The following is an 11,658-nucleotide window of genomic DNA, read 5'->3' on the forward strand; positions in this document are numbered from 1 at the left end:
TCTAGTAAGCTGTTTATTTTCTTATCCTCTCTCTCTCTCACTCTACCCTCCCATCCGCCACCCATGAGAACACAAGTCTTTAAAGCCCAAAAAGTGAGAAATATCAACAATAAATCTGAGGACTTATTTTCTGTGGGATAGAGAGCAGTCAGCTTTGCCCAAGTCAAAGACCTTGGCCTCCAAACTTCTCTGGGCCTCCATCCCCTCATCAAGGAAATTAAAACAGGCAATCTCTAGAAGTCCTTCAGCTCTGAAATCAGTGGCAGAACATGAGTCCCTGGGCATTTTAATACAGCAAGTAGAAAAACACTAAGGAAAATCGTCCTACTCTTCCTCATTTTCCATAGAACCATGGACTTGAATAAGTCAAACAGAAACTCAGAATTCAGCTAGTCCTACTTCCTTATTTTCAGATGCGAAAAAGGAGGCACAGAGAGAACTGGAGACTTTCTGGAAGTCACGCAGCAATTTATGGTAGTACCCAGGTTAAAACCATAAACTAGAGCTAAAACCCAGGTTTCTAACACACATTCCAGTGTTATAAGGAGCAGGGTAACTTAAGAATTAATGGGGGACAACCAATCCCTCCCCCTTTTTGAGTTCCCATTTCAGCCCCTAGATAGGAAATCTCCAACCTCAACCCCAACCAGTCCTACCATCTCTTCCTCTCACTCACACCACCCCATAGGGGGTCAGGGTACCACCCACTGGGGAGATCAAGGACAAGGACTATTGCTAGGGCTCCTTTTGGGTCACTTTCTCAGAGCTATCTGACCACAGACTAGGACATCAAACATCCCCACCTGCCTTCTGCCTCTACCTTGCACTGAAGCTCACCAAGGCAGGCCCTGACAGGTTGGGGCAGGAGCAGGGAGGCATTGCAGTTGTCTGGAATGTCTGTCCAAAAACAGGCAAGTAGTTTCATTCCATTTGGAGAAAGAGACAAGAAATCAGATAGTTTTGTCTTTATTGAGTCTTGGTCTATTTCTAATGGTTCAGAACTGGAAGGGAAAGGAGTTAATTAGTTATCACCCTCAAGTCCCCTGAAGTAAGAGCACAGGCTTCAGAATGGATCCATTAGAGCTCAGATCCTGCTCTTCCACTTACCAATTTGGGGAATTCCCTTCACTGCTCTAGTTCTCTTCCTAGTGATCTGCAAACAAGGACAATCATGTCTACCCATTTCATGGAATCATTGTGGGGGTAAATAAGGTAAAACAGGAAAAATCGTAGTACAATACCTGACAAAAATATAATTATATTGGGATTATTATTATAATATAGGTACTCAAAGCATTTGCTGAATTGAATTAGATTTTAAACTAAAATTTATATTCTTTAAATGACTAAGATGTAAGAACATGTAAACAATAAAAAAGTAAGCAGACTTAGAAGAAAAGAAGGTATTAGTAAATTATATGAGAATGGATGGGGTACCAACAAACTATTGAAGAAAGGTTTTAAGATTCTGTATCAGTGCTTCCCTGATTTTTCAATTGTTTGTTTTGAGAAAAGGAGAGAGTGTGGGAAAAGAATTTTCCTCCTATTTCTCCCCTCACCTGAGACCACTGCCTATAAGTTTTGTGATCTCTCTGATCACCAGCTGTCACTATGTAACGCTCTTTAACAAAGCATGAGGATATGGCTTTAGGGAATTTTGAGCCTTATATTCTAACCCAGAAGGTTAAGGTACTTCTAGGTTTTTAATTTAAAAGTCAATGAATTTTATTCAGACAAGAAGAGAAAGACATATGCAATATATTAGAGCTTCATGATGTTTAAGCAATCTTCACTTTTATTTATTTTAAAACTGTATAATTTAGGATTGTGTTCAGTTGAAAGGAACAGAAAATCTGGCCAATGGTAGTTAAATCAACTAGAGATTTATGTTTCCTCGGGTAACATGAAGTCTGGAGTAGTTTTGCCATTTGCTGCTGTGCAGTTTGGCATTGCACAACTCCACGGGGCACCATTCATGCTATGATGTATGTACAAAGCAGCCCTGGTCTGGAGATAGGACAGAGAAGGTGCAGCAGTCTCACAATACCATTAGGGATCTAGGTTTCTTCTAGCTTTTTGCTACATTATCCTAACCATGCAGCTTTCATTCTCATAGTTGCCTCATGGTCACAAGATAGCTGCTCCACCACCACCATCACATTTATGTGACAGGCAAAGAGTAGAGCAGGAAGGGGTGCTACATATAACAGGGAGACCAAAGCTTTACCAGAAACTTTCCACATATAATTCATCTGCTAGAACTAGTTACATACTTACCCTTAAGGGAGGAGAGGAAATATGTTTTGTTTTGTTTTTTTAAGCTGGGCACATTGCTGCTTTGAAATAAATTGGAGACCTATCAGCCAGGATGAAGAGAAGAAGAGATTTGGGGTAGGTATATTAGTTATCAACTGCTGTGTAACAAATTGCCCCACAACTTCCAGCTTAAAATAATAAACATATGATTTCACACAGCTGCTGAGGGAGAAGAATCCAGAAGCAGATGACCTGAAGGTTCTCATGAAGGTACAGTCAAGCTGTGGACCAGAGCTAGAGTCATCTGAAGACTCAATTGGGGCTGAAGAATAAACTTCCAAGAGCACTAACAAGACCATTGAGATGTCTCAGTTTTTTGCCAGCTGTTGGTTGGAGACATCATTTCTTTGCCATGTGGGCCTCTTCCTAAAGCTGTTGCATACCACATGGTTGCTTCCCCCAGAGCAAGCGATCTGAGAGGGGGAGAACAAGAGCATACCCACACTGCAGTCTTCTATAACCTGGCCTGGGAAGGGATGTACCATAATTTCTGATGTAGTTAATTGGTCCTACAGACCACCCCAGTACCTTGTAGCAGGGGATTACATGAGGGTGTGAATACCAAGAGGTGGAGAGCATTGGGCGCCATCTTGGGGGCTGGCTACCACAGACGGCAGCTAGCAACATCTGCCATATACTGACCCCCTCATTTAGACTTCATATACCAATATCAAGCTTTCACATAGCCACAGTGCCTGGGGCACTCAATAAATATTTTTTGAATGAATGAGTTGAGAAGTAAACATTTCAAGTTATTATGCCATGCTGCTGTCTTCCAGCCAAGAACTGGCGATATAACTAGTTTATAAGCACTTCAGCATTTCTTTCTACAATTATTTGAATATTTCATTGGAATGATTTTCAAATGATATTCCATAAGTCTCTAAGGGGGTGGCGGTTGGTGCAGAGGGTACTTCCTCATCCCTTCTTGTTTCAATCAGAGAAACTCCCCCAACAACTAGTTTTTCCATCTTGGGCATCTTTCAAAAATCAATTATTCTGCTTTAAAAAAAAAAAAAAAAAAGTGTTTTTGAAACTCTCCCTTATTGTATTTTGTTTACATTTTTAAAGCAAAAATGTTAAAAAACAAAAATATTAAAGTGTGGATAGTTTTACAAAATTCATGTCTCTAGATTTAAAAGAGAGACGGAAAGCCGCAGGGAAGCCGAAAACAGTGAACTATTAATGTCAATACAGACATTATGTTTAAGCTGGTTCAGTTTGGATTCAATTATAAAACACACACACACACACATGAGATAAGAAAAATCATATGCAAAAATCTGGAAGTGTGTAATTGAAGATTATCTTAAAACTGAGGTAAAATGAGAAACATCTTAATTTTTTTCTAAGCTCCTGAGGAATGGAGACCTCCTGAGAACATATGAGCCTATCTTCCAACCTTTGTGTCTGATTTTCCTTTTGATTTTTCAGAGCAAATTACATAGAGAAATAGACTCTTGCCTGCCTGTGCAGATGTGTCCTATTTCAATGGCTAGCAGACTCTAATTAAATGTTTCTATGGGCCTTCAAAAGCCTTTGGGCCCTTGGCTCTATCTTGAACTAAGCAGGATATTTGGATTTCTGTCGAAAATAGCCTTTTTCACCCAAGTTCTCAAAAATAATAAGTCTCTCAAGTATCTCTGAAAAAAGCTCTGTTTTGTGTGTTCTCCTTAACATAAGACAAAGTAACTTACCATTTGCTTTACCATTAGCTCCATTTCTTAGTTTGTTGGCATTTCAGTTCATTTCAAAGACCTCAGACATCTTCACATTGTCTATAACATTTCAGTACATGAATCATATCGTCTAACTATTCTCAGGGAAAGGATCAATGAAAAAATGAATGAGTCAGCCTCTGCTGTTAACAATGAAAACAAAGACCTTAACTACCGAATTAGGCTACCCAAAAGTGAACTAGTCTCTTGCTGCTCTAACCAAGTATAGACAATAACTCTTAGTAAATTAACTTATGCCTGGTTCTGGGCATGCCACTAAAAACCTCCACCACCTCTCCATTGCCCTCAGCGGGGGCTCCCAGGCCAAGCGATCTGAGAGACAGCACAAGAGCTAGCTCTCTACCGAGTACACCCTGTTGAGTTCTGAAAATTTGATTTCATCTCCACATTTAAAATTGGGAAATTTCCCATTAAAAACTGGATCACCAGGTTCTCTTGAAAAGTCAGAAAATCTGGCACCAAACTCAGTATGATTCTAAGCCTCATTTGTGTACATTATCTTACCTGCCTTGAGTTATACTTGTTTTCTTAACTGGTTTTCCTTTTTACTAAGTTAAATAAGTATCCTTTATCTATTTATCCCCTAAAAGGTTCGTCCTCAAACATCAGGGTACATCAGCGTCACCTCAAAGGCTTGAGAAAACACAAACTGGGCCCAACTCCCCTTCCCCACTACCACCCCTCCCCCACTTCCAGTTTCTGATTCATTAGAGCTGGGTGAAGCCAATAATTTGCATTTCTAATTATTTTCCAGGTGATGCTATAGCTGCAGGTCTCAGGACCACACACTTTGAAAACCAGTGCCCTGCAGCACGATGCAATGCCTTGCATAAAAAATAGGCCCAATAAATTGTTGAATTATTCTAGTAATTACATAGAGATTAAAAGTGCACAAATATCTTTTGCAAATTCCAATTTGTCTACTTACTATGACCCTGTACAAATTATTTAATTTCTTTGAACCTCTACATCTTGCCTGTATAATGAAGAAAATAATAGAACCTATGACTTTCAAAGGATTGTTATTAATATTAAATGAGAAAATAAATGTAAAATACTGCATCTGATATAATCAGTGCTCAGAAAACATTGGCTGCCATTATTATTAAATAATTAATTCCTTCCTTTACTAGTCTGTAAGTTTAAAGCCAGAGTCTTCCTCTCTTTTTCAGTGTGTGACCATCCAACGGCTCTTACCAATGTCTAATGCTGTGCCTTACACCTGACAGGCCCTGAATAAGTATTTCCCGAATGGATAAAAGAAGAAACATACTAATATACATTCAAATCTCATAGGTCTTACAAGCCATATAAGAAAACCAAGTTCAGACCACGCTTTTATAGAAACCTCTTAATCACAGCACAAAGTCGAGTTTATTAAAATGACTGTGTCTACTTCAAGTGTAAGCTCAGAGTTAATTGGTAAATTTAATAATTCCCCAAAGGGCTATTAATAGCTAGCCTTTAGCTATACTCACTCAGTGCTAGTCCCTGTTCTCTAAGCTCTGCATCTGTTAGCCCATTGAATTAGATGTCAGTTAACAAATCAGTTAGAAATTGTATTCGACTACTCATGACACAGTAGCCAAATACACAAGTGCATTTTCTCATATTTAAAAAAAAAAAAAAATCTGGAGGCAGGCAGCTCAGGGCTGGCGTGGTGACTCGGCAAAGTCTTCAGAGAGTAGGCACCTTCCACCTTTCTGCTCCATCATCTCAAAACACAATTCCATTGTCGGGGCACTTCCAAGTCCAAGACGGCTAAAGCGGGCACTAGCCATATGTCAGTTTTCCAGCCAGCAGGAAAAAGGGATGCACTAAAGGTAAAAGTGTTCTCCAGCCCTTGCGAGAAGCTTCCTGGAAGTCGCACAGAACACTCTGGCTAAGTCTGGGTTGAGCTGAGCAAATTGCTGCCCCAATACCAGCAGGGACAGAGGGGAGACAGGTGTTGGCTTAGAGAAGTAGGTGTGTCTGCAACAGCCCGTGTGCACGTGCACACGCACACACACTCTTCGCTCTTGGCTGTCACTGAACAACATATTGTGTGCTTGCAGCACATTACATTATTTGTTGAATAAACTACTGTAGGTTTCACTCACACATTTTTGCACATTTTTTGATGAGGCAAAACACGAAGCTTAACCATATCTCAGCCTTGGGGAAAGCAGCTGGCCTACGGCAGGGCCACATGCTGTGCATATGCAGAGTGCAAATCTGAATCACACATAACACACACAGTGACAATGCTGGCAGTCAAGATAAAAATAAATACCTCCTAACACCTCCGCATTGTGATTATAGTATTCGAACTTGTAGCACCAGAGTGCTGAAAGCAAACAGTGGGAGAAATAACAAATTCTAATGCCTCCTTCAAGGAAAACTGGTAGAACTGGGCTGTGCTGGAGAGTTCTCAGATGGGAAAAAAGCATGAGATTTTCAGTAGGAATATCTTGCTCTCTTTCTCTCTCTCTCTGTCCTTCTATCTCTGTGTCTCTGTCTCTCCCTTCTCTTGCTCCCCCATCTACACTGTATCATGGCTGCGGTTTTAGTTAACTTTTGAAAAGCTAAGTTCTAAAGTACCTATATGGACACTTCCAAAGAAAGCTTTCTCATTGAATACCCCAACCCATCAGCTAACCTGGATCTGAAGTTCCTCTGTGGTTACAGCACTGGAAGGCAGACAAAAACTCCTTTATAAGGAAGCTCGGAAAGAACTGAACTCTGAAACGATAGGGTCTCAGTGTTCTTTGTGTAGGTAGGAGATTTCCCAGAAAGGTTTCAGGTTTTACCCATTGCTTTTGTAATTGCAATAAAAGAAAGATAGTAACCTTTAGAGTGAGTGGCAGCAGCACCCTAACACGAGGCAGTGTGAAAACAGATCATGTTACCCGGAGCCTCGCATTGCAGCAGGACGTCATTGTGCAAAACTGGGTTCTGTTGTAGGCATCCAGGTAGCCTTTCTTCTTCAAGCAGGTCATTGCACCTGGGCAAAGCTGATTTTTCGTTAAGGGGAACCTCTTCCCCCCACCGCCATTACAATGATGTTGAAAGTCTCTGCTACGTGGATTTGTGTGGGGAGTCATGGGGGCAGGGACAGTGAAGGGGAAAATCTTATAAGGGACAAGGCAGGCATCAACAGCTTCAGTAAACTATTAGGTGAATCACCTCAGGGGCAAAGGTGTTCTGTGATTCCTTTGGGTCTATGTGACTTGCTCAAGCAGACAGTAACTCAGTGGTTTGGTTGCCTTGATCAAGCCACTGTCCAAACCAAGTTTGCAAAGAGCAGATCACCATCACCTGCACTGCATTGTGGTGAAAAAGGATGCTATTAAATTAGGAACTGTTTTCAGGTCTGAAGATTTTCTTTCAACAAAGCTCATGAAACACAATGCCTTCATACAAAGATATTCCATCTAATAAGTACCAATATTAAAAATAACATCCTAATGGAAAATTGTCATACAAGCCAAGCTTCTGCTGGTAGAAGGATTCCAAGGTCATGGCTCGTACATACCAGTGTTAATTGGCTCTTTCCACATCAGCATGGAGGGATTGGAATAGTTTGCAGGAGGTAATGGATGGTGGAAATTCAGTGCTAGTAAAGGCTGCTCAGTGGAGAGAAAACATAGAGAATGTGTTACAATGAAAGCAATCATTCATTCATTCAACAAATACTTATTGTGTGCCAACTGTGCACCAGACACTGTTCTAGATGCTAAACAGACCAGATGCCTGCCCTGGTAGAGTCCACGTTCATCAAGCATTTCTTCTTGTGCAGGACATACGGTCAAGACTTCCCCCACTCTGAGGTCACCCATCAGTTGCCATTTGTCATGACAATTGCAACATTGGTACTTGATAGCAACGAAATATTTTCTCCCCATGTCACTATCAAATATGAGGAAATTAAATAACTGAAGAGTTGTGCATCTTTTAAGAAAAAAAAACATTCCTTTCTTCTTTTTACAAATATTTTTTGAGGCCCTATTATGAGCCAGATACTATTTTAAACACTAGAGATCAGCAGTGGTAAAAATAAAATAAAATAAAATAAAATAAAATAAAAGATGGTTTTCTACCCTTGCGGAGCTAATTTCTATCTGTGAGTGGGATTCATTTGTTTATTTCAATAAACAAATAATTATACACTATACATTCAGGGAGTGGTAGGAACTACAAGTAAAAAAAAGTAGGGGAAAGTGATGGGTAGGAATGGGGTAGAAAGGGCTGGCATTTTCGCCAGGGAAAGCAGCTCGGATGAGGGGACATTTCATCAGAAATCTAAATGAACTGGAAGAGTAAGCATTGAGAGGATGTGTTTCTTTGACGAAGGGAAAAATATCCCAATGAATTTAATATGCAAAGGGCATTTGTGTCAAATTAATGTAATTTAGGATACCATTATGAAATAAACCAAGGTGAAAACTATGAAACAGCATACAGAAAAATTGAGGTTCAGTCTTCAACAATCTGCTTTTCAAGCAATTTTTTACACAGATATGTATTTTGAATTTTTATTTGCATTTCACTAGATAAGAGACAGAATTCCAGTTTAATATTGGCCTTTAATAACCTGATTACATTTCAGTCTTAGCGGCCTTGTGAGATTGGTAAGAACATCTCCATTCCACAGATAGAGAAATAAGGCTCAGAATGGTTAACACCTTTGCTGATAATAACACAGTTACAGAAGTATAGAGAGCTAGGAAATGTTTCAGAGCAACCAGCTCTAAATAAAAAATGTCTTCACAATTTCATATTTTATCTTTGATTGCATTCACGTTTTACATCTATTCCATAATATATTTGCATTTGTTCAATTTCAATCAAATTAAAAAACACTCCAGGTAGCTGTGCTATGTTTACTCCCCAACTTTGCTTACCATCCCTCAAAATGCCACTGAATAGTCCAGTTTTGAAAATGGTGACAGGGACCTGGCAAAATTTCAGTAGCAGACTAACAGAATAAGAGCCATCATAGAATTATGGACTCAGCAATGCTACAGACAATAACATGCATATGTATATGTATATGTATAATTTTTAAGATACAAAAATGTGATTAAAACACCCTCTATTTCACAAATAGGAGCAAAAATGCATTATAAAATGGTATTCAAGTGTCGATCTTCATTTGATTTACTGTAGTGTAATTTGCAAGACATTGTGCACACCTGGGATTAAAACAATATGTACAATGACTACTATTGTGCAAAGTATCATATAGATATTAGGTGGGTGTCTCTGCAGCTCTTCTACCCATAAGCTGTTACGGATGGATTTCTAGGATGCTGTAGAACACACAATGAAAATAAATCTCCCTTGCCTTGCCTTTCATTCCTGGTATAAATGCAGGGGTTTTTTACTTATCAGTTTGGGGCTCATCCACAATGGTGAGACACTGTTCTCTGATTTTCCCTACAGGACAGTATTTATATTGCACCTGATATTTTACCCAATCTCCATGTAGAACGATGAACTCAGCCAACGTCTTTCCTCAAATCATGCATCATGCTTGCAAATGGCTGGCACAAGTCCACAGTATTTCCCTCATATTCCAACGCACATGGTTCCCAGGCATCGTTTCGTGTATCACATGGGAAAGAGCTCCACACACGAAGAAACAAACAAACAAAAAAAACCTGCCACAGAATCTAATATTCTACCCTAAGACCTGTGAGGGAGAGTGCTGATGATGGTTCACTTGAACTAAAGGATTCTAGAAATGACTCTGGATATGAGTTGAAAAGGGACTGGAGATCTGTCTTCCTGGGGAACCATTTTGAGGGGAAAAAAAAGACGTTTTGTCCTCAAGCCATTTGTGGAGCAACTAACTTGGCAGGTCTCTTCAAATGTTTTGTTGTGGCCTCTAACAAGAAAAAAGCTACTGTTTCCCTCCCTTTTCTTCCTCCACCTCCTTCTTCATGTCCTTCAAAAGTACTGATTATGCAAATCACTAATCCCACTTGCTCAATTGCCTAGTTCCAACTGTCATTGTCTCCTCCCTTGCTGGAATGGCCCTTAATTCATCTGCTTACCTCTGGCATCTCCACTCCAATCTACCCTCCCACTGCCACCAAAGCAAGCTTTGTAAAGTACAGACCTGGTCTCGTCCCTCTCCTAGTTAAAAGTCTCTGAGGCTCTTACATTACAGGATAAAGCCCATGGGCATTAGCATGGCCTACAGGGTCCCACCCGTCTGACCCAGCTTACCTTTTTCTCCCATCTCTAACTCTTCGCTGCCCCAGGTCCACTAGATTTCTCAGCCTGTTCTTCCTCTCCCACACCTTTGCATCTGCTGACCTCTTGGAATGGAAAACCTTTCCCTTTTCTCTGCCTGTATGACTTCTTCTCATCCTTCAGGATTCATCTCAAATGTCTCCTTGTCTCTAAAACCTTTCCCAGCTCCAGGCAGCATTAACAACACTAACACATCTCTAATTCAGCATTTATGTTTTAATTAACCTCTTTTTCTTACTACCTCTACCCAGCCCTGACTGGCTCTTGGACAGTAGGTTCTAGGTCTTCATTATCTTTATAATCCCCCCAGGAGCACTAACATCTCTGCGCATCCAGCCTGCCATGCTATGGAAACCCCCGAGGAAGGAAACCGAGAGACGGTGCAGCAGGTGTTTGAGGCAGGGCCCAAGCAGCAATCATGGGACCTGTCTGCCACAGCTGCAGCAAAAAGCAGGTGGGCCAAAGGCATGTGACTCCGGGCACAAAGCACGTTAGGGGAGGAGTAACCCTCAGCGGCCCCTCGGCTCAGCCTCCCACCGGACATAGGTACGCTCTTAGGGATTGCTGACAGATGGGCAGCTTCTGCTGGTCTCCTTCCTTTGACATGGGCAAGTGATATGACCAGGCAACTCTGTCTGGCATTTCTGCCAAACATAAATTGATCTGATTTTCTTTGCAAGGATGACAATAACAATAATAACAATAATAACATTATTGAGTGCTATGTACCCAGTGCTCTACTAAAAGCTTCACATGTGCCATTTAATCTTCGTAAGTACCCTATGTGGTAAATCGTCATCATCTCTGTTTCCTAGAGAAGGATGGTAGATCTGCCAGTGCCCTGACCATGTCCTGCCAGACCTCACCATCTTAGTGATGATGGTGGCAGGACTCCACAGTGCCTGCGCTTGGCACCAGAACCCACTTTTCTTACTGTATGGTTGGCCAGAGGTGCCAGAAACAACACTTCCTAGAAGCATCCCTCAGTCACTGACTGAGGGGGTTGCCCCTCATGTGGGTTGGCTCTGAAGTGCACACTCTACACTGGCTCTCGGAGCTCCCCAGTGGGGCTAAGTTCCAATCGCCCACAGTTGTAACTTGCTTGACAACTCACCCTTTATTTGTTGCCTTCCTTTCACTATATCACTTCCCCATCCAGTGTTTCCTGGAATCATCTCCCAATATTTGCACTTGTACCCTGGTCTCTGTGTCTACTACTGGAGGAATCTAACTGAAACAAAGATACAAAAAGATTTCAATGACATACCTAAGATGATGTCTCACTCTAGGATACATACTTTTATCCACTACCCTCTACTGCTTTCTTATCTAGGCTTCCCACTGGGGAAAAGAACAGCCATCT

This window comes from Choloepus didactylus, chromosome 11, assembly GCF_015220235.1.
Source record: "Choloepus didactylus isolate mChoDid1 chromosome 11, mChoDid1.pri, whole genome shotgun sequence".
In the NCBI taxonomy this organism is placed as follows: Eukaryota; Metazoa; Chordata; class Mammalia; order Pilosa; family Megalonychidae; genus Choloepus; species Choloepus didactylus.